Genomic DNA, 19523 nt, shown 5'->3' with positions numbered 1-19523 from the left:
ATGGTCGTGGCTCCCCAGTTAAGTTTATGAGCCGGGATGCATTATGATCTATTTAGTAGAACTGGTCAGAACAATTCCAATGAAACATGTATTTTTTTTGGTCAGAATCTGCTAATTTGTTGACATCAAAACATTCTATGGAGATGTGCTGACAAAGTGCTAGAGGACCCTGCCTGGTTTCCTGGCAGCTTGCATGCCCACATCCAGGGTCCATTGCTGCAGGGCTGGGAACACCAGAGCTTCCAGGTCTGCAGCTCTTATGGAGTATGCTAGGAACACTACCTTGGAGTTGGGGCTTCCAGTGTCCATGGCTCTGTCACGGCCCCACCATGCTGACTGTCCCAGAGCCAGGGCTCTCCCCCATTTTTAGGGCAAATTTCAAAGTTGTTGTGTTCGCTACAAATAGGAATGAAACCAAATGAAGAAATATCAAAGTCCTCTTCCCAGCTCAAATATGAAATGTTAATGTCTCTTCCCTTTCCCTATCTAGTTAAAACATCTTCAGAACTAGAATGCAGGCTATTTTTGAAGCAAATAAGTTGAAATAAAGCAAAGTTATTAACAATTGTGTGTGTGTGTGTGTGTGTGTGTGAGAGAGAGAGAGAGAGAGAGAGACTTCTGAGTGCTCTCTAGTCACTGGTTAGAGCTTTAAGAGACCTAAACAAAAAGTTACTTCTACTGCTGGCAGCAGTTGGTAGTTCTATTTTAGTTCAGGTGGGAGAGGCATTTTGAGACATAAGGAGCAGGATTCTAGTCCTAGGAATTGTATGGTTTATTCAGCAGTGGTGTAATTTGTTGGTAGTAATGGAGTTGTTGCATGATGGCATTAAAAATTATTGTGGTTTGAAATTTTGACGACTGTCCAATTTTAATGGGGTCTCTCCTCGGTGGGTGAGAACAGGGGTCCTGGGGGAATCTTTTTTGCTCAATATTAGTCAGATTTTTTTTAATGAGGAAATCAAGAGACCAAAATAATTAACTTTAAGTTAATTGAAATTAAAATGGGTAGCTAAAATGTAAAAGGAATGTTTAGAGTCCATAAAATTCCTGGGTTTAAAATGGCTGGACATGTCCAACAGAGAATTCCTCCTATGCAGGGGAACTTTCTGCCAGCACAAATCTGGTGGAGGCAGCTCTGTAGCCTCCTGCACCAGCTGTCCCTCTCTACCACCCTCTATCTCCTGGTATAGCAAGAGGAGACGGGATGTACCAGAGTGTGGTAATGGAGGAGAGCTTTACTTCGCCCAGTTCTCCAATGGTCTAAATTAGAACTACTTCCCTGCAGCTCTCACTTATACTGGGGCCAGGTGACTTCAGACCAAGGAGTTGCAACCACTCCCCGACATCTCCCCCAATTTAGTGAGTCTGAGCTCTGATCAGAAACAGGAGAATCTGCCTCATGGCCTTTAGAAGCTGTAGTGCTTATGATATAAGATTATCCCTGTTAGATGAGTTAATTGCGGCAGATCTTAAGCTAGCATAAATTCTTGTAGCTCTGTTGGCTTCAATGGAGCTAGGTCAATGTCATTACTGTGCCAAGGGTGTTCCAGGCATGGTTCAAAGACTTTGATCCAGGCCCTCCCCCTGGCCTCCAGTGCTACAAAAAAACCAAACCAAAACCAGAAATGCCAGCATTATCACCACAAAGTTCTTTTACAAAGGGACTTTCCTAGCCTTCTTTGGAGCAATCTCATTAATTATATCAACCCTCACTATCTGCCTTGCTTCCAAGTTCTCTATAGAACAGGGGTAGTCAATAGGCAGACCATGGGCCAAATCTGGACAGCCAGATGCTTTTGAATGGACCCCAAAATATTTTTATTTAGTTACTATGATTATTTATTTTATTATTATTTTCTCTGGCGTCTGGACCTTGACTATACTTTGATCAAAAATTCTGGACCTTGACCAAAAAACTGACTGACTCCCTTGGCTGTAGAAATAACTGCCATATCTCTTAACCTTTTCTGCCCTATGGACATTCTTAGATAGGTCTTGATTAATTTTAGCTTGCTGAAACTCCTTTCATTAGCAGCCATGGTTACAGGCAGACAGCAAAAAATATGCAGTGCTGTTTCTGTGTTAGGGAAGTTTGCATCTAAAGACCTTTTGTGAATGTAGGTAAGCAGATCAGTGAACACCTTCATCCTTGAAGATTTGCTTGCAAAAATTGGTGAAGGGCTCAATCTCATTATCAAAATTCTCAGAGTTTAAATCCTCAGGATAGCTGGTTGCTAAATTTTGCCCCTCTCTCGTTAGGTCTTCACTGCTGAGACTTTTCAGTTTCTTGCTTGCCAGAAAAACAAAGTTTCCTTCAGCTCCATTGTACTTATGCATCCTGTCATCCAATATTGTGTCTAAGATGGCGTTGGCAACCTTTCAGGATCTGATGAATTTTTGTCCTTTGCAAGTTTGCCTGGCATTAATTTTATCCTTTGAGATCATTTGCCTTTGAACTGCATGGATATTCCTAATGTTTCAGACTGTGATGCAGCAGCTTCCTTACATGCAACGAATCCAGAAGAGACCATAAGCATCTCAAAGACCACCAAGTGAACTGCGAGCCATTTGAATGCCAAGATCCAGGCTCTGCAATTTTTTGGCTCATAATGTTAAGGTTTGATAGGATACTACATCTCCGCCAAAACTACAAATGAAAACTCTGAAATGTTCACTTGCAAGCTACCAGCTTCCGACTTAAGTTTTGGCGTAAGATTGTGTGAAATCTTGATCTTGTCTAAAGCATCAAGAACACCCTTAATCTGATTTTTGTAGTGGATGGATTGCCTCTACCTCTGCTGACCATGTTGTCGTGTTGTGGCATTTTAATGTAAGGCTAATATGCTTTTTCAGCACATTCCAACAACCGATAGAAGTGGAAGAGAGGCTAGACAATATTTGAACAATTCCAAAAAATAGAACAACTTGGGGAACAGCTGTGGTGGCTGCTTCTCCGAAAAGTTTCAGTGAGTGGGCAGCACCTGGGACAAAAGATGCATACTGATTTACGTGCTGAATTCAATTTTGAACACCTTTGTATGCTGCAGCCATGTTAGCTCTATTGTCATAACTTTGTCCCCTTCAATCAGCCATATTTATACCGTCTTTTTTCAGCTTCTCTAAAATAACCTCCTATTTTGGTGTGGATAGCAATGAAACCTATGAAGCTCTGCACAACTTTTGCTCTAGTTTTTGACGTACCTTAACACCTGACACATTTGTCACATTTGCTTGCACTCCACACCTGTCCCAAACATAATAGAGAAGTATTTAGCTTTCCTAACTTTGTCAAAAATAGTCTGCCATACTTTTCTTGCGATCCTACTGAACATTTTGAATTTGATTTGATAAGTGTCACCATTGTGACACCAACCTTAATAGCTTCCATGTGATCTCCCAATACACTATCATACCTTGCAAACACTTCAAGTAAATCAAAAAAATTACCATTATGAGGCCTGTCTAATTTCTCGTCTGAGTCTCTCAAAGCTATACATCTCTCACCTAAGCCCAGAAAAACATCCAAGAGATGATGCAAAATATTGTTTCTTGTATTGTATGCTTTTGTCAATTGTGCAATTTTCTTCCTACTGTCCTGCAAGTTCCATCCAGAGAGCAATTGTCTTTGTGTGTTCCGCCGAACATTCATGTTTGGCATACTTGATCACTATAGTTGAAAAAGTTAGTGAACCCAGTTTTACGGTTTGGAAAGGAAGATGAGGAATTTAGCTGGAAAAGCAAACAAATGGAACAGAAGGAGAAAAGAGTTGAACTGTACATCAACCAAGATCACTAGTGTATTTCTCCATTAGGAATTTTGACAAAGAACCATGATTTTAATAGTTGCCTTCTTTTGTATTCGCTAGGTGAAAAATCTTGTTTTAAATTAACAATGGGACTGTTTTCTACCAAAAAACAGCAAATAGAATCCATCACTTGTGGCCAAGTAGCCGGATCTGCCTTGTCAGTGTCAAAATTCTGCCCCTGTTTTCAGGAATCAAACTGTATTCAGTATCCATATTCATAACAGTTGCCGTAGCAACCAATGGCCAACTTTCTGCCCTGGAATCAGAGACTCAAAAATTCAATTCCAAGGTCTGTGTTGGAATCAGAGACTCCAGCACCCAACAAGCCTGACAAATCCAAATCAAAATCCTCATTAGCTAAGGAAGACCCAGTAGCGCAAGTAGCAGAAACAACTGTGGGTTGTTCACCAGGACCATGGCTGAACTTTGCAAGTTTTGAGAAACTCTGTAGCCTACTCATACTTTTCTGATCTTTTTCATGGGCCTCCTGCAGATTGTGCTGTTGAGCCCCACTCTTGTGTTTATAGGTATTCTGGTGGAAATCAAGGTTGACTGGAAGAATTCACCCACCAAGCTTGTCACGAATGAATTGTTAGGCTTGGAGTGACTGCAGGGTGGGTGAAAGATCTTATTAATATCGCTGTGAAACTCTGAGAGAAATCCAGTTGAAAAGTCATAACATTTCTGTGAAACTCAGAGCTATACCAGGTGAAGCTAATGAGCCAGAGCTCAGGAATGAGAATAAGGTCAATTGTGGTCAAGTGAAGGGAGCAGTTACAGAGAAGGCTAGGACCCCATGACAAAGTAAAAGCATGACAAGGAAGTAAACAACAAAAAATGGGGCCCTTTATGGGCCCGGTTCCACCGGAACCTTTTGAACACCCTTTTGCAAGGCCCTAGCCAATGTACATCAGTTGAGGATCTGCCCCAATGCCTCTGGCTGGCAGGGAAGGAAGAGGGAGAGAGACACCATTGTTGTAATTATTATATAGTGGGAGGCCCTCCAATACTATGGCGATGTGCACCAGTGTAAGAACCTAAAAAGACATGGATAGAACGTTGTTTTTAGAGTGCAACGTAATACATTTATTTATTGCTGAAGATTTCCCTTCATGTTTGTTTCATTCATTTACATGGTGAGCATTTTTAATTAATGGTGATGCTCCTTTGTATATGTTTTAATTTTAGGGAGCAACCTTAGCTTAAAGTTAATAAGATAGTTTTGGTCTCTTTATTTTATATGCACATGGAGACCATGGAACCACAGCCAAACATTAAATAAGAAGTAGATTGCTGGGCCAACTACCTGTAAAGTAAAATTAATTGCTGTGTTACGTCTTTGCAGTTTTAAAACGGTCTTTATAGTTCAGTTATAGCTTTATGTTGTGTAAGCAGAGTAATAAAAGTTGCCAGTAATAAAAGTTCTCTGAGAGAAACACGCTGTTTTAGATGCATTCTCTATTGCCTTCCCTTTCCCGACTCATAAATCAAAACATTGTGGAGAGAGTTGATGCTTCGAATCTTGGCCTTGGTTACTGTGAGTACCCCAGTCAATTCTTGTGCAAGGGGACCAGGTTTGCGTGAGCCAGCCAAGATGATATGCAAAGGTGGTTGTTTTTTTGGTTCAGATAGGCACACAGAGCTCGCTTTGAAGTCACTGGGAACACTATGTGTGTATCTAAAACCAATATTATTCAGTTATTGCACGTATATGACCTCCAATGCCATACAATCAGAGGGCCTCACAATCTTTAATAAGAACAGGAGTACTTGTGGCACCTTAAAGACTAACAAATTTATTTTAGCATGAGCTTTCGTGAGCTACAGCTCACTTCTTCGGATGCATAGAATGGAACACAGAGACAGGAGATATTTATACGTACAGAGAACATGAAAAGGTGGAAGTATGCATAACAACAGGAAAAGTCTAATCAATTGAGATGAAGGTGGCAATTTTGCAACAAAAAAACTTCAAAAACAGACTCCAAAGAGAAACTGCTGAACTCGAATTAATATGCAAATTAGATACAATTAACTCTGGCCTAAACAGGGACTGGGAATGGTTGGGTCATTACACTAATTGAATCTATTTCCCTATGTTAAGTTCTCCTCACACCTTCTATGGGCCATCTTAATTATCACTTCAAAAAGTTTTTTTTCCTCCTGCTGATGATAGCTCATCTCAATTGATTAGACTTTTCCTGTTGTTATGCATACTTCCACCTTTTCATGTTCTCTGTATGTATAAATATCTCCTGTCTCTGTGTTCCATTCTATGCATCCAAAGAAGTGAGCTGTAGCTCACGAAAGCTCATGCTAAAATAAATTTGTTAGTCTTTAAGGTGCCACAAGTACTCCTGTTCTTTTTACGGATACAGACTAACACGGCTGCTACTCTAAAACAATCTTTAATGTATTTGTCCTCTGACAGAGAGGATAAGCAACAGATACTAAGTGACTTGCCTATGATCACATGGGAAGTCTGTGGCAGAGCCAGGAATTGAAAACCACCTCTCCCAAGGTCCAGGGTTAGCACCTTATCCACCTGCCTCTCAATATATATAAATGTGTTTTAGAAACTGTCTGAAAGATTAAATGAAAGTGTGACTGACTTTGCGCCGTCTGTCAGAACATTAGACAAGGACAGTGTTTCAGTAGATTGTTAGCACTTTGTCTCATAGCCAGCATTCAAGGTTTGCTTAAGCTTAGCATGTACACAGTGCAGTCTACAGAAAATGACAACATGGGATATAATAGTTCCCTAGGGCCATTTTTCACAATGTGGGCGAAGTTACAAACCAGCCCCTTGACTGATTAGGATCAATAACAAAGCTGACATCGGGTCCAGATTCGTCAGATTTGAAAAGTGGCACATGCGCAGTTAATTTGGGATTACATTTTGTTTGTACCGTCTATTGGTATTTAGGCTTGTCTCTCAGCACTGGTTTACAAGGCTGCAGATTTCAGTGTGGTGACCTACTGTGACTTGACACATTTCCTCACAGCAGGCCTAATGGAAGATTTCACACCCACGCACACCATAATGTGTTGTGTCACGCTGCCCCCACTGTATGTGAGTGCACTTTATGTGATGGGACACGGCAAACGCAAAACCATAAGGGGTAGAAAAGGCTAGAAAAAAATTGTTACTGTGGAATCCTGGAACACAAACTTCGTGGCCAAGGAGCCACGAACTTCAGCACCAGTTCAATCTTTGTTTTCATGGCCTTTTTACTGGGGACTGGTCTCTGTCTTTTTCATTTCATATTTAGTGTCTGTGATAAAGCATATTCCACTAGGTGGCTGTTTCAAAATGAAATCAGGATGCCCTGATTTTGAGTCCTGATTTTATGATATTATGAATGCCACATACAGGGGCTGCCAGTTTCTTACTGCATCTTTTTGGTTGGCGGTGGTCACAAAGTCTTTGATTGAGATACCCTGCGTCTGAATGAAACCACCTTCTTGGGTGTACAAAATTGCCAGGACATTTCATGAGAATAGCCCCATTTAAACTGTCCACTAGAAAGGTGGCTTTCCAATTTAAGTTGGCTCCATCTGTAGTGTGAGACTTTCACTTAATAATGTGGGGCCGGATTCTCTGTCAGTGTAATGGGTTCAGCTCCAGGGAATTCAGAAGTTTCACTCATTTATAGCAATACAGGATTTGGTTCAGAGTCCCTGACCATGTGCTGAGACTTCCCCACACACATGACTGCTCTGCCTGCTACACTCATATTAGAGCTAGTGTTTAGGGGCTTTTTGTTGTTGTTGCATCACCTTATTACTCCAAAGTGCAGTTTCTAATACACCCTGCTTTCAGTCTGATCTGAAACACTAAGCACAGAATTCTTTGCATTCAGGGGGTATGTGCATCCTCCCTGTATCATGGCTATTTTGCATGGTGAAACCAAACTGTTTAGTTGCACTAAGGACTCACCATACCCGACGTGTGTGTGTGTGTGTGTTTTGTATTGGGAGGGGAAAAAGGGGCAGGATTACTTACCCCTGTAAGAATGGCTGGTTTTATAACATTGATTCTACCTCCTGACTGTGTCGTGTGAAAATGAAAAGCAATGACCTTTTTTCACTGAATATTTGAGACCACTACCCAGCTAACAATATTTAATCTTCATTGAAGCCACAGATCTGGTACATGCCCAGCAAACCAAATAACCTGATGTATGAATTTTGATCATTTTGTGAATTGTGCCATTTTCAAGACTAAATGGGATAAAATGAATGACGGTTGCATTTTTTCTGCCGGCTAATCTGTGACATCTAATCAGATCAAATAACGAAGTCCTGACCAGAGAGAAGTGTGTGTTCCATGGCTGGTACTCTGAGTCCTTGGAAGCAGTCAGCTCAATTCTGAAGAGTGGGAACATGAAGTACAGTACTAGAATGTTGTATCCTCCTCTGTGTTTGACTAGTCTGGAATATTTACAGTTTCATTGGTGGTTTGGATATTAAACCAACACCAAGCAGGAGATGGAGTTTATTGCTGTATTTCTACTCCAGAACTGCTCCGAGAAGACAGAAGCATAACGCTTGATTTAAAAAGCTGGAATAATGTGGCTATCTTCAGTGACTCCACTTTTAAAATATGAGGCTCGGATGAAATAAAAGACTCATCCTGACCTTTTAAAATCCTTTAGAAAATACATCCTGTTGATCAGTGGAATTCCTCCTTTAATTCTGGCCTGCAGATGGGTCTTTCTCCAGCGATGCTGCAGTGTCACTGCTAGATCTGCTTGCAGCTTCCTGAGTAGCAGTAGGGAACAGGCAGCAAAAGGACAGTGTTCCAGCTGAGCCTCCTGCTGCCGCTTCACTTGAATTAAGTCTCTGCAAGATATTTTGCTGCTGTTGCTGCTGCAACCATGTCACCAGGGGAAGGCTACTGGTAGAGGCTGGGCCAGAGGGTTCAATTATGGCTTTGGGCTGAGTGTGGGAGAGGAAAACTGCAAGTGTATCAAGATTTACAGTGTGTCTTACATTTTTAGATCTGTCAAGCTTTCTTTTTGGCTAGGTTGTTTCCAAATTAAAGGGACTGGTCAACTAGAAAATCACATTTTGTGCTTGAGTTTCTTCTTTTCTTTCTATGTGACACCTAAAATCCCTATAACTGCAAATGTTAGCAAACCTCATGCTTTCCAGCTTGCTTATTTGAGCCTTTGAGAACTCTTTGTGCAGAGTCAACTTTATTGCCCCTCTAGTAGTTGGTTTCTCCATTGCTGAAAAAGATCCTTATAAATGTCAACGGGGGGAGGGAGGAGGGGAATGGGAGAACAGTCCTCTCCAGTTTATCCTGCTTCACAGGACATCCTGCATTACAGCTGATTCTGTCTCCCTGTCCTGCTGCGTCACATTTTCAGGTGGTGTCCTCTCAGGACAGGGAGCAGCAACCATTGGCTGGTAGGAATGGGGGAACCTTGTTCTCCAGCAGCAGCCCCCTGGACCTTTCTGCTCTTTGGAGAAAGAGGAAAAGAGTCTCCCAGGGAGGAGATTCTAGAGACAACAGGGGTGTTTACTTGGGTAGGGGAGGGGTGATGATGGGCCCGCTTGGGCTGCTACATTATCCAAACAGGGGAAAGTGGGGAGGAGGAACTAGAGCACGCCCCGAGCTGCTGGGCTCTGTACAGGCTGGCAGGCTGTACTCCCATCCTCTTGTGGCCCAGCCTGCTCACTCTGAGCTCCCCTCCATCCTAGAGAAAACCAGGTCAGGTCCTGGGCAGCTGGGCTCCCTCTCTGTGTTCCTTAGGTGGGGGCAGGGGAGTGGAGCAGAGCCCAGAGCATCAGTGGCTGCAGTGGAGCCTTGCAGAGAGGTAGGGATGGGCCTGAATTAACTATTGGGGCTGGGCAGTGGCTAAATGATTTGTGCTGTCAGTGTTGCCAGCTCTCCTGATTTTCCCAGGAGTGACGGGACCTGGGCTGGACCCAGCCTGCCGTGAGGCGCAAAGCTCTGTCTCGCTACCAATTTAAGATCTGCCCTGAGGGAAAACGTCCTTTGCTTGGCCAGCTGCTTGTCCCACTGCCCTGCCCGTTCTGGGGCTGAGCAGCCTATCAGAGGTGCTGCTGGCAGACCTCCTCCTCCTCCTCCTCCTCCCTTGCTCTCAGCAGCTCACAGGTGGGGAGGAGGGAGTTAAAGAGCCCAGAATCTCAGGGCGGCTCCCCTCCAGCCTGCCCCTACCCCTCCTGTGACCAGTGGGGACAGGACTGTCACTCCTCCCCCTGACAGCACCGGCCTGGGAAGGGACAGATGAAGGTGAAGAGCCGCTAGAGCTGCTCCCTCAGGTGTAAGGGGCAGAGGGGACCCTGCTGCAGGCCCCCCAGGCCTGGGAGCAGGGGGTGAAGAACTCCAGGAGGAGCAGAGCGGAAGCTGGGGTGGGGCATTGAACTGAATGGGGGCTGGGTGGGGACAGGAGTAATTGCTGGGCAGGGGACGGGCAGATGGGGGTGAGAGCTCGTGCAGCAGAGGCCAAAATCCCCTTACCCAGGACCTTTGGGTGTGTGGGTGACATTATCTGTCACACCCACACAGGGGGCGAGCAGGGGGAGTTAAAAAAAAATAAAGACCAAACCCCACCAATCTAATCTTTAAAAAAAAAAAACAAAAAAAAAAACACCCAAAAAACCCACCATGATTTTGGGGGGTCTGATGCTCTCTCCAACCCCCTCCAAGCTGAATCTGATTGGGCAGAGTCCTCTTCCACCAATCTGTCAGCGATTACAAAGTAGATTTATTTTATTGACATAGTGTGGAAACAGCCTTAAAATGAATGTCACACATGTTGATGGGAGCTGTCACCCACTGAGAGGTTTCTCGACTGAGAGGTATGAGCAGGAATGTGTGTGTGTGTGTGTGTGTGTACAAAGGTTTCACTTTCATGATATTACAGAAGAGCCACTTTGGATAAGAAGGAGATTTTTGTGTATGCAATGTACATTGGGGGCCATAGTTCAAATGGTGGTAACAGGGATTCTACTGTGTGTCCGATGGGTGGAATTTGCAGAAGGGCTGACCTTTGATCTGTACATGTGACATAATACACAGCATATACAAACCTCAGGGAGGGAGTTTGTATATAATGGGGAGGATATATCTAAAATGCAGTTATAGTGAGGGAGTGTAAATAAAAGGTAACATGTTTGGGGAGTTACTATAATCGTGCATTTCAGGGATTCAGGGGAAAGAAAAAATCTTCAGTTAGAATGATGCTTGCTGGGTAAGGGGTATAGGTCATACTGGCTTTTATATTTTCCTAGTTTAAGTGCTCCATAGTTGTCAGAACAGTAAGTTGAACATTTAATTAAATATAACTCTCTGAAGCTATATCACATCTCCTTATTTGGACTAATCAAATGTAAAGTTTGAATTTACACTTTAGGCGGCTTCTGATCCAACATAATCTAAAATTTTATTTAGCTCTCTTCCCCCCCCCTCCAAAAAACCCCTTACATCTGGAGCACCCTAAGCCTCACTGATATAGAGTTTTTAATAAAATGTCACATTTTACTACATCAACGATGTGGCTGAAACAGGGATTAAAAACGAGCCTGTGTGAACCCATCTCGGCATGTCTTAAAATCCAAGCAGCTGCTATAGATCAATAGCTTTTGACATCACAATCCATGAATCACATCCAAAGTCCTCTAGTTACTGTTTCTGTGTACATGGTTAATGGCACTGCTGTAGTCCTGCTTGGCTTCAGTGAAATCTGTGTGGCAAAGCACTCGGCTCACCCAGGCAGGTGTTAACAAGACACGATGTCTGGAAATTAGTGTAAAGTGAAGATGTGCAGTTTTCCCCCAAGATCATCTAAGTAGTTGGCAAGGAGCAAAATCTGTCATTTAGTGTGGTCAGTCAAGCAATTTGATGTTAACAGTGCATCTTTTCCAGTGGGTAGGAAAAAAATCTAGATAGGTGAGTTTGCTTTTGGAAATGATGGTAATGTGTAGGAAGTAGTCTTTTTTTCCCCTATATTGCCGGAGGTTAAATGTTATATTTACATGGTGCTTTACATTCTGAAGAGGCCCAAAGGGCATAACAGACTGACTTTCATGGGAGTTTAGAGGCTCAGCACCTCCAAGGAACATGCCCTAAATTTATACAGCAGCACGGAAATGCTGCCACCTCTTAAAGTGGAGGGTGGCACCCAACTGGCACATAGCACCTTGCAAAACAGAAGTAGAGGGAAAATTCCGGCAAAAGACATTGGCACAAATACCTGATTTTACAGAAACTCTTCAATGTCTGTGCAGAGCACACAGGGCCACAGTTTTAAGTTCTTATCTGAAAGACTTATTGCACAGAACTAAATTATCTACTCTGGAAGGAGAAATGTCTGAATTAATCTTGTTAGGATTTGAAACTGTGGTTCTGGGTAGTTGACTTTAGATCCTAAACATTTCAAACCTGAGGAGGTTTAGATCACTAAACACTTGTTTGTGCCGTTCTCTAACGTGACTGAACAAAACTGATTTTTTATTTAAAGGATGTTGTCAAACTTGTTTATCTTAAAAATCGATCTGCCATAAAAAGTGCCCTCTCATATTTTTGACTTTAAATTCCAGCTATGTATTTAAAAAAAACCAAAACTATTAGTGCATTTGGTATCATTTTGAGAGTTTAAGCAAACAAGCAATTAAGTAAATACCAGACTTAATACAACTCAGAATACTGACAAACTTTTGCATATATGCCCCTAGCTCCCCATCTAGAAAAGCATGTATGGAATTCTCTAACACATGCTTCATATATCGCAATAACAAAGGTTTGGTACAACTTGCATAGCGTTTTTCCTACCAACTGCATCCCTAAATACTTCACAGTTTTACTAATAAAGAATTTCAGAGGGCGGGAGAAATGAAAGAGGCATTGGTATGGGGAAAAATGATGAGTCTTGATAGGAGGTGGACAGGCATGGGAAAGCGGTTTTAGGGGACAAGAAGAGAAGACAATTGCACTGGCAATGATGAGGTTGTGTGGCATGCCACAAAGGAGTGGCATTTCAAACAGCCTGTTGCATCAGAATGTCATGATACATGATGGAAATTCTGTGCTCTTAGGTTCCCTTTGGCATGTGGGGCCTGGATCTACGGATATGCTATTAATTATCCATTTGTTATGGAACCCTTAGCTTTACTTCTATGGGTCAGTTCACTCCCTCATACCAGTCATGAGATGACTTAACAGTGTATATACAAAAAGAACAGGAGTACTTGTGGCACCTTAGAGACTAACAAATTTATTTGGGCATAAACTAAGTGGGTTTTAAGCTTATGCCCAAATACATTTGTTAGTCTCTAAGGTGCCACAAGTACTCCTGTTCTTTTTGCGGATACTGACTAACACGGCTACCACTCTGAAATGAATTAACCCAACAAGCAAATTACACCTTGAATCTGTTGCTCATGCACTAGTGTGAAGGATACTTTAGAAATGTCTACACAGAAAGCTGGCCACAAGGATGATGGAATTTTTGTGGTGGATCACATTTGAATGTAGTATTTAATTAAGAAGTCTTGCCGGAAGGGGGGGAAAAAACCTTTTTTTGGTTGAGTTAGTGATTACGGCAGCTTCCTTTGATTTTTTTTTCCAGCTCCCCTATAGACATGAAGCACTTCAGCAACCTAGCTCCAGACCACATTCTCCTTAAGGAGAGAAACAACAATTACATGGTTTCTTTCTTTGAGCTTTTATGACAGCTGCCAGACCATTGCTAATTTGCAGCAGTTTGTTGACATGTACTTTGGGTGAGGTTGCCCATCCTTCACAATGCTGATATCCTGTCACTTGGTGTATAAACTAGAACAAGTCCCAAATCTCAGAGGTAAAATGGGGAAAAAAATAAAAACAGTCTCTAATGACTGAGATCTGCCTTGAATGTTGCACATAAGTTATTTAAGCAGGGTTTTAAGTGATATGGGACTAAACTGTTGATATAAAAGCAACATGCGAGGCCAAATACTGCTGTCAGTTAACAGCAATGCAAATCTGGACTAACTCTTTTCACTTTTGTTGAATTGCTCAGGATTTACACAGTAACTCCACTGAGGTATAAAACTGGCAAGATCAGAATCAGGCCCACAGCCTGGACTTAGCTGGAGCTTGTGAAGTTTGTAATATAAAAGTGCTACATCAAGACAATTATAACAGCCCAGTCTAGATGTCACTAGAGCAGTATTTCTCAGCTGGTGAGTCATAACCCCTCAGGGGTGTGCGTGTGTCATGAGGCTTTGAAAATTTTATTACAATGTAAAACATAAAGGCCCCAAGAAAACCCTATTCCAAGCACAGCTTTCTGTAATGAGAGAAGGCATAATAAGAGTAAAAGGCTCCATGCAGGCCACTAGAGACCTTGCTTTGCCAGTCTAATTAAACCTGGGATGTTCTCAGATATTACATGATGGGTGGCAGATAGAGCTGCTTTGCTTCCGCCTCAGCTGTGTCAAGGGGAGCTTTAGACTAGCTGAGGATCTGGGCTGTGGTGTAGGAGGATGTTGGTTAACTTCCTGCGGTGAAATTTCTGAGTGGCTAATCCATGATCCGCTCTGGCGTCAGTACATCTAAGAAAGAAGTAAGGGGGTTTTAATTGCCTTTTTTTTTTAAGAGCAAAAAGAGCAAAATGTATTTGCTAATTCCCAGTGTGCACGTAAGCACTGGAAGGTAATGTGTGAAATGCAGAAAGTCTGAGCTGTAGAGGGCTTAGATCTTTACTGGGTGTTATGCATTATTTTAAAAGCAGCTACAGAGCTCATTCCTTAGGATCTATCTCTATTTGTTTCTGATATTTCATTTTTTAATTGCATTTATTTTGGTTTTACTGGAAATGGAAGTCAATGCAAATGTAATAACATGGGAGAATAATATGTTAGGTCAGTGTCTAGAGTCACAGTTTGTATCTCATAGAATCCAGAAACCCAGGTGGGAGGAAATTACTGGGGCCCAGGGTAGATAGTAGTAATAATGACCTCTGATTTAGTACTCTTTATCTGTAGCTCTCAAAATGCTTTACAAACCAAGGGAAGCGGTGGTATTCTCATATGAAAGAGAAACTGAGGCTCAGTGAGGTGACTTGCCCAAGGTCTCTCAGTAGGTTCGTTGCAGAGCCAAGAAAAAATGCTCCTAGGTTATCGATATATAACTGTGGCATTCATTTGGGAGAGTGAAGGTTACATTTAACCCTTTGCAGCCTGCCAGCTGAACTTTTTTGATAATAGCACTGATGCCATTTTCATGGATTGTCAATATTTGGAAATGGTGTTGGCTAGACTTCCATTAATGGCCAGGCTTACATAACATAATTTTGAACTATCATTTCTCCCCTGGCTAGTGGTGCTTCCGAGTGGTGAAATAGATATTTTTGCTGTGATAGTGGTGTATCACTGCAGGTTTCTCTCTGTCTGTATTTTCGAATGTCCTCTTATTCTAATCATTATTTTAATACTACCACCATTGACTTAATGGGAGTCTTCCCTGTGTAAGGACTGCAGCATCAGATGCTGTAAGGCCAGTCGTATACACAAAGACAGTCGTAATTTTGATTTTGTGATTCAGGTGTTCCAAAAATAACAACTCCGACAGTCTTTAAAGTATGTCAGGGAGATCCCTCAGTCCCTTCAAATAGTTTAAAAGGTTGGTTGATCATCATCAAATGAAAATTACCTCTGTCATATGTGGGGAGGAGAAGGGAATTTAACTGTCAGCAGTGAGAAGACAATTAGCAGACTTCAGAGAGGCACTAGGACAGTTAAGACATTGTTACAAGAAAATAAGTGGGAAATGATGGATAGATCAGGCTATTATAAGCATATGGTGAAATTGAACAACAAATTACCACAAGATAGTGAAATGTGATGCGCTGAGATGAAATCAGCCAACAGTTAAAATTGTTTAGCACCCAAACAGAAGGGAAATGTTTAGGTTTCATATCTTGGAAATATTTGCATTGTAACTGCAAAATGTCTGAAGTCCTTGCAATACAGAAAATTAGAGAAATTTCTAATTTTGCAAAAAGTTGCAGTAAAATTTTCAGTAGTTCAGTGAAATGTAGTGGTAATCTGTGAAATTTTGGCTGTGAGAAAAGCCTTAATAAATGATGGATCTTGAGGTTATAGAGTCCAACCTCTTCAGTCATTGCAAATGTTCCCATAGGTATTGAGAAGTTAAATAATTTTGGAGGTATAGTTTAACCACCTATTAATCATACATGAAGGATTTTGCCCTGCTCAGCAAGGTGAAATAAATGTGATCCACTTGAATGCAAATACAGGGATAATTGCGCAACTAATTGTATGCTGCTCCCATGACTAAATATTGGCTCAAAGCCAAGTAGTGCTACAAGCCTTCCTCAAAAAGTTTTGATAAATACTGTACATTTCATGCAAAAACCCTTTATGAGAGAAATTTTGGCCAGCTTGGTTGGTTTTGTTTTGTGTTTTTAAATTCTTCTTTATGCTTCTAACCAACAATGAATGAGACATTTATTATTTCCCCTAGCAAATCTACTTCTCTCGTCATGTCACACACCTTCTGGGCAAGAGCTAGACCATGCTCCACAAACTGTCACACAGCCACAAATGAGGTGTCCAAAGCCAATTGAAATGTAAAGGCCTGATCAGAAGTCCACTGAAGTCATGGGGAGTCTCCTATTGACTTCGGTGGCTTTTGGATCAGGCTTTAAGGGAGAGATTTTCAAAAGCTCCTAAGGGAAAGGGACTTGTGCTCCTAAATCCTTGATTTAAGTGCATTTGAAAATCTCCACATCGGCCTCACTTGGCTACTGAATCTCTCAGGGAGGCTCTCGGAGTCAGGCTCTGTGTGTGTGTGTGTGTGTGTGTGTGAGAGAGAGAGAGAGAGACAGACAGACAGACATACTGAGGTGTAGGCAGTGCGACCTAGTGGTCAGAGCAGAATCAGCTGTGGTCAGGAGACAAGCGGAAGGGTGCAGCCAGGAGTTGGGAGCCTGAACAAAGCCAAAAGGCAGATCTGAAATTGTGGTGAGCAGACAAACCAGTGGTGGGAGCCAGGAGTCAGAACAGAGCCAGAGTCATGGAGGGAAACAAGCCAATGATCAGAACCAAAGGGCACAGCCAGAGTCCTGTCCGAAGAGAAGCAAGTGATCAGAGCCAGGAATCAAATGTCAGCATTTCAGGGGCAGGCAGGGACTAAGGCTGGAGTGGAGTAGGCAAAGGGTGGAGCAAGGGATGGGCAGGAAGCAGGTCTGGTGCACTTGCAGGTGTGGAATGCATTGAGCAGCCACGGTGTTGCTGTTGCTACCGGGTTGCTAGGCAGCTGAGTTCCAGACAGTATGTATACACTAGTGCTTAAGTTGTAATGAAAGAGGTGCTGGGCTCAAGCAATTTTTTTTTACTTTCATAACTGAGGTGGCAAGCCCAGAGGTGCCCCGTGGGGCTATGAACTGCTGAGCCCAGAGGTGCCCCGTGGGGCTCAGCCCTAGCAAGCCCTGGCACAAATTAAGCACTGGTGTACACGTGAATCCCTGTCAGTGCTAGATACCCATCTATTGGGGTAGCTTCAGCTTAATGCAGCCAATTGTGTCACAATACACAGTAGCAGACTGATTCCGTATTGATCCATTCCAACCCAACTGTTTCCATGAGAGAAATTACTGATTTCATGGATTTTTAACGGGAGGGACCTAATTATTCAATTGAAATGAATCCATAACTAGAATCTTAAACAGTTTATTCTGGCTGAGTCAATAACAGTAACTTACAATTCTTCCCTCTTTTAGAAAGGTGTGGAATTGGCTAGGATCAGATACAGTGACACCTGTATAAGAGAATGCCCTAGTTAGGTAACCCCCAGGCTGCAGTATGGTGTACAGGAATAGGGTAGTATCCCTTTAAATAGTTGTCAGCCCTTTAGTGGTGCACTCTGTGTTCTCTATTTAGTGAAGGAGCATAGTGTATGTTTAGTGAGGTTTTGTGTGTTGTGTATAGTTAGTGAACATGGTTGTGTGGATCCCACTGTGCCCATGTGGTTCTTTCATTTTATGTTTGGTGTGTAAAGATCAAAAGACACAATAAAGAGGTTGCCTAAAATATATTGGGTAAAATTTTCGTCCATCTTGTGATGCTGGCAGACCAGGTTGCAGCTCCTGCCAAAGTCCCTAGGCATCACTGGAAAATGCACAGCTGGAAACCAGTCTGGCTCACCTGTGTGTTAGCATTGTTAAAATATATGTTAAGTTGATAAGAATATGTTTAATGTTTAGACTTGATGAAATGCATGTATTGATCTCACTTATAACATCTGTGGTCCATGCTATATAAAGTTATATTGAGTGTTTGCATTATAAACCTTTGTAATTGTGTAACAAGCCAAACAGGAAAGGAGCATTCATTAGTGTAAAGTGCTGGTCCTGCACACAAGAAAGCCCCTTGAAACCCAATAAGCCATTGTGAAACATCAAAGGACAAAGACTTTGTTGACTGCTCCCTCCCACCCCTATGAAGATGAGACCTGAATATGAACTCATCCCATTAGCTTGAACTCTGGGGGAAAGGAATAAAAGTGTCTGACAAGGAGGAACTGTATCACTATGCTGCTTGGAGTTTGGAGAGGGCAATATTTCTAGGCATAAGCAAGGGATCCCCAAGCTGCTTAGTTTGGGTTGGCCCTAAAGGACACAGAGTGCTTGCATATATAGCAGCTGCTATCACCTTTTGGAACCTAAGATTGTAACTCATTTGTGTGTATATGTTTATCTGCTTTAACCTTATAAATCAGTGGTTCTCAAAGCCGGTCCACCGGTTGTTCAGGGAAAGCCCCTGGTGGGCCAGGCCGGTTTGTTTACCTGCCACGTCCACAGGTTTGGACAATTATGGCTCCCATTGGCCATGGTTTGCTGCTCCAGGCCAATGTGGGCGGCCGGAAGCGGCGCGGGCCTAGGGATGTGCGAACCTGAGAACGCAGCAGGTAAACAAACCGGCCCAGTCCACCATGGGCTTTCCCTGAACAAGGGGTGAACCAGCTTTGAGAACCACTGTTGTAAATAACTCGTTATTTCTTTTCTTAGTTAATAAATCGTACACACACTACTAACACACGAGTTCATGCATGGTGAATGGTGAATGTCCCATGATGCATATTGTTGTGATTTTTTTTATTTTTGCTAGGAGACTGCATTTCTTCCTGGTGGATGGATGATGATCTGGCATTGGTTATACAACCTTCATTGCCTCCTGTCTGGATGCCTCCTGTCAATGTACCTTAATGAAACCATGAAGCCCTCAAGAACTCCTTACTAGGTAACTAGTACAGACTAGGGCTACACTGAACATCAAAAACTGCCCCTCCCCTACCACTGGCACTGGCTTCGAATATAGAGTCATATTCAAGTCTTGGTGCTTTTGGCCTGGGACCAGCATATCTAAAAGATCACCGACAGTTCTGAGATGAAAGGCACTTTCTGGCACAATGGACCTTTCTACCAAAAAGGTTCTTCATCTCTTGCAGGAGACCCCAGTCAGGACGGGCCAATCCAGGACTGTGGAACAAACCCCCACAGGACCATCATTTTGTTGACTTTCTGTGACAAGTGCAAGGTGCACACCTCTGACCTGATCTTCTCTACATAAACACAGAGCAGTGTGTACATTTAAATAAACAAAACTGTCATTGTAGGTAGCTTGCTCTGTGGGCTAGAGAGCTTGGAGCTAAGCCAACCTGATTCCAGAATGGGGGGG

The 19523-nt window shown here is 42.5% G+C and overlaps 1 protein-coding gene and 1 long non-coding RNA gene across 5 annotated transcripts in view; one reads left to right on the top strand and one right to left on the bottom strand.

Moving 5' to 3' along the window:
• Positions 1-19523, bottom strand: part of KCNJ6 (potassium inwardly rectifying channel subfamily J member 6) — a 230332-nt gene that overhangs the window by 8986 nt on the left and 201823 nt on the right. The gene's annotated exons all lie outside the window — the stretch shown is intronic.
• Positions 1-19523, top strand: part of LOC120372601 — a 31862-nt gene that overhangs the window by 1847 nt on the left and 10492 nt on the right. The window contains exon 3 of one of the 4 annotated variants that reach the window (XR_005585072.1): positions 8096-8417. The exons of 2 other annotated variants lie outside the window; for them this stretch is intronic. This is a non-coding gene — a long non-coding RNA (uncharacterized LOC120372601). Of the gene's footprint in view, positions 1-7947; positions 7994-8095; positions 8418-19523 lie in introns of those variants that run through there. One more of the 4 variants, XR_005585073.1, reaches the window with a different exon arrangement.

Source organism: Mauremys reevesii, linkage group 1 (genome assembly GCF_016161935.1).
Source record: "Mauremys reevesii isolate NIE-2019 linkage group 1, ASM1616193v1, whole genome shotgun sequence".
Lineage (NCBI taxonomy): Eukaryota > Metazoa > Chordata > Testudines > Geoemydidae > Mauremys > Mauremys reevesii.
This window is presented reverse-complemented; position numbering and strand designations above follow the sequence as displayed.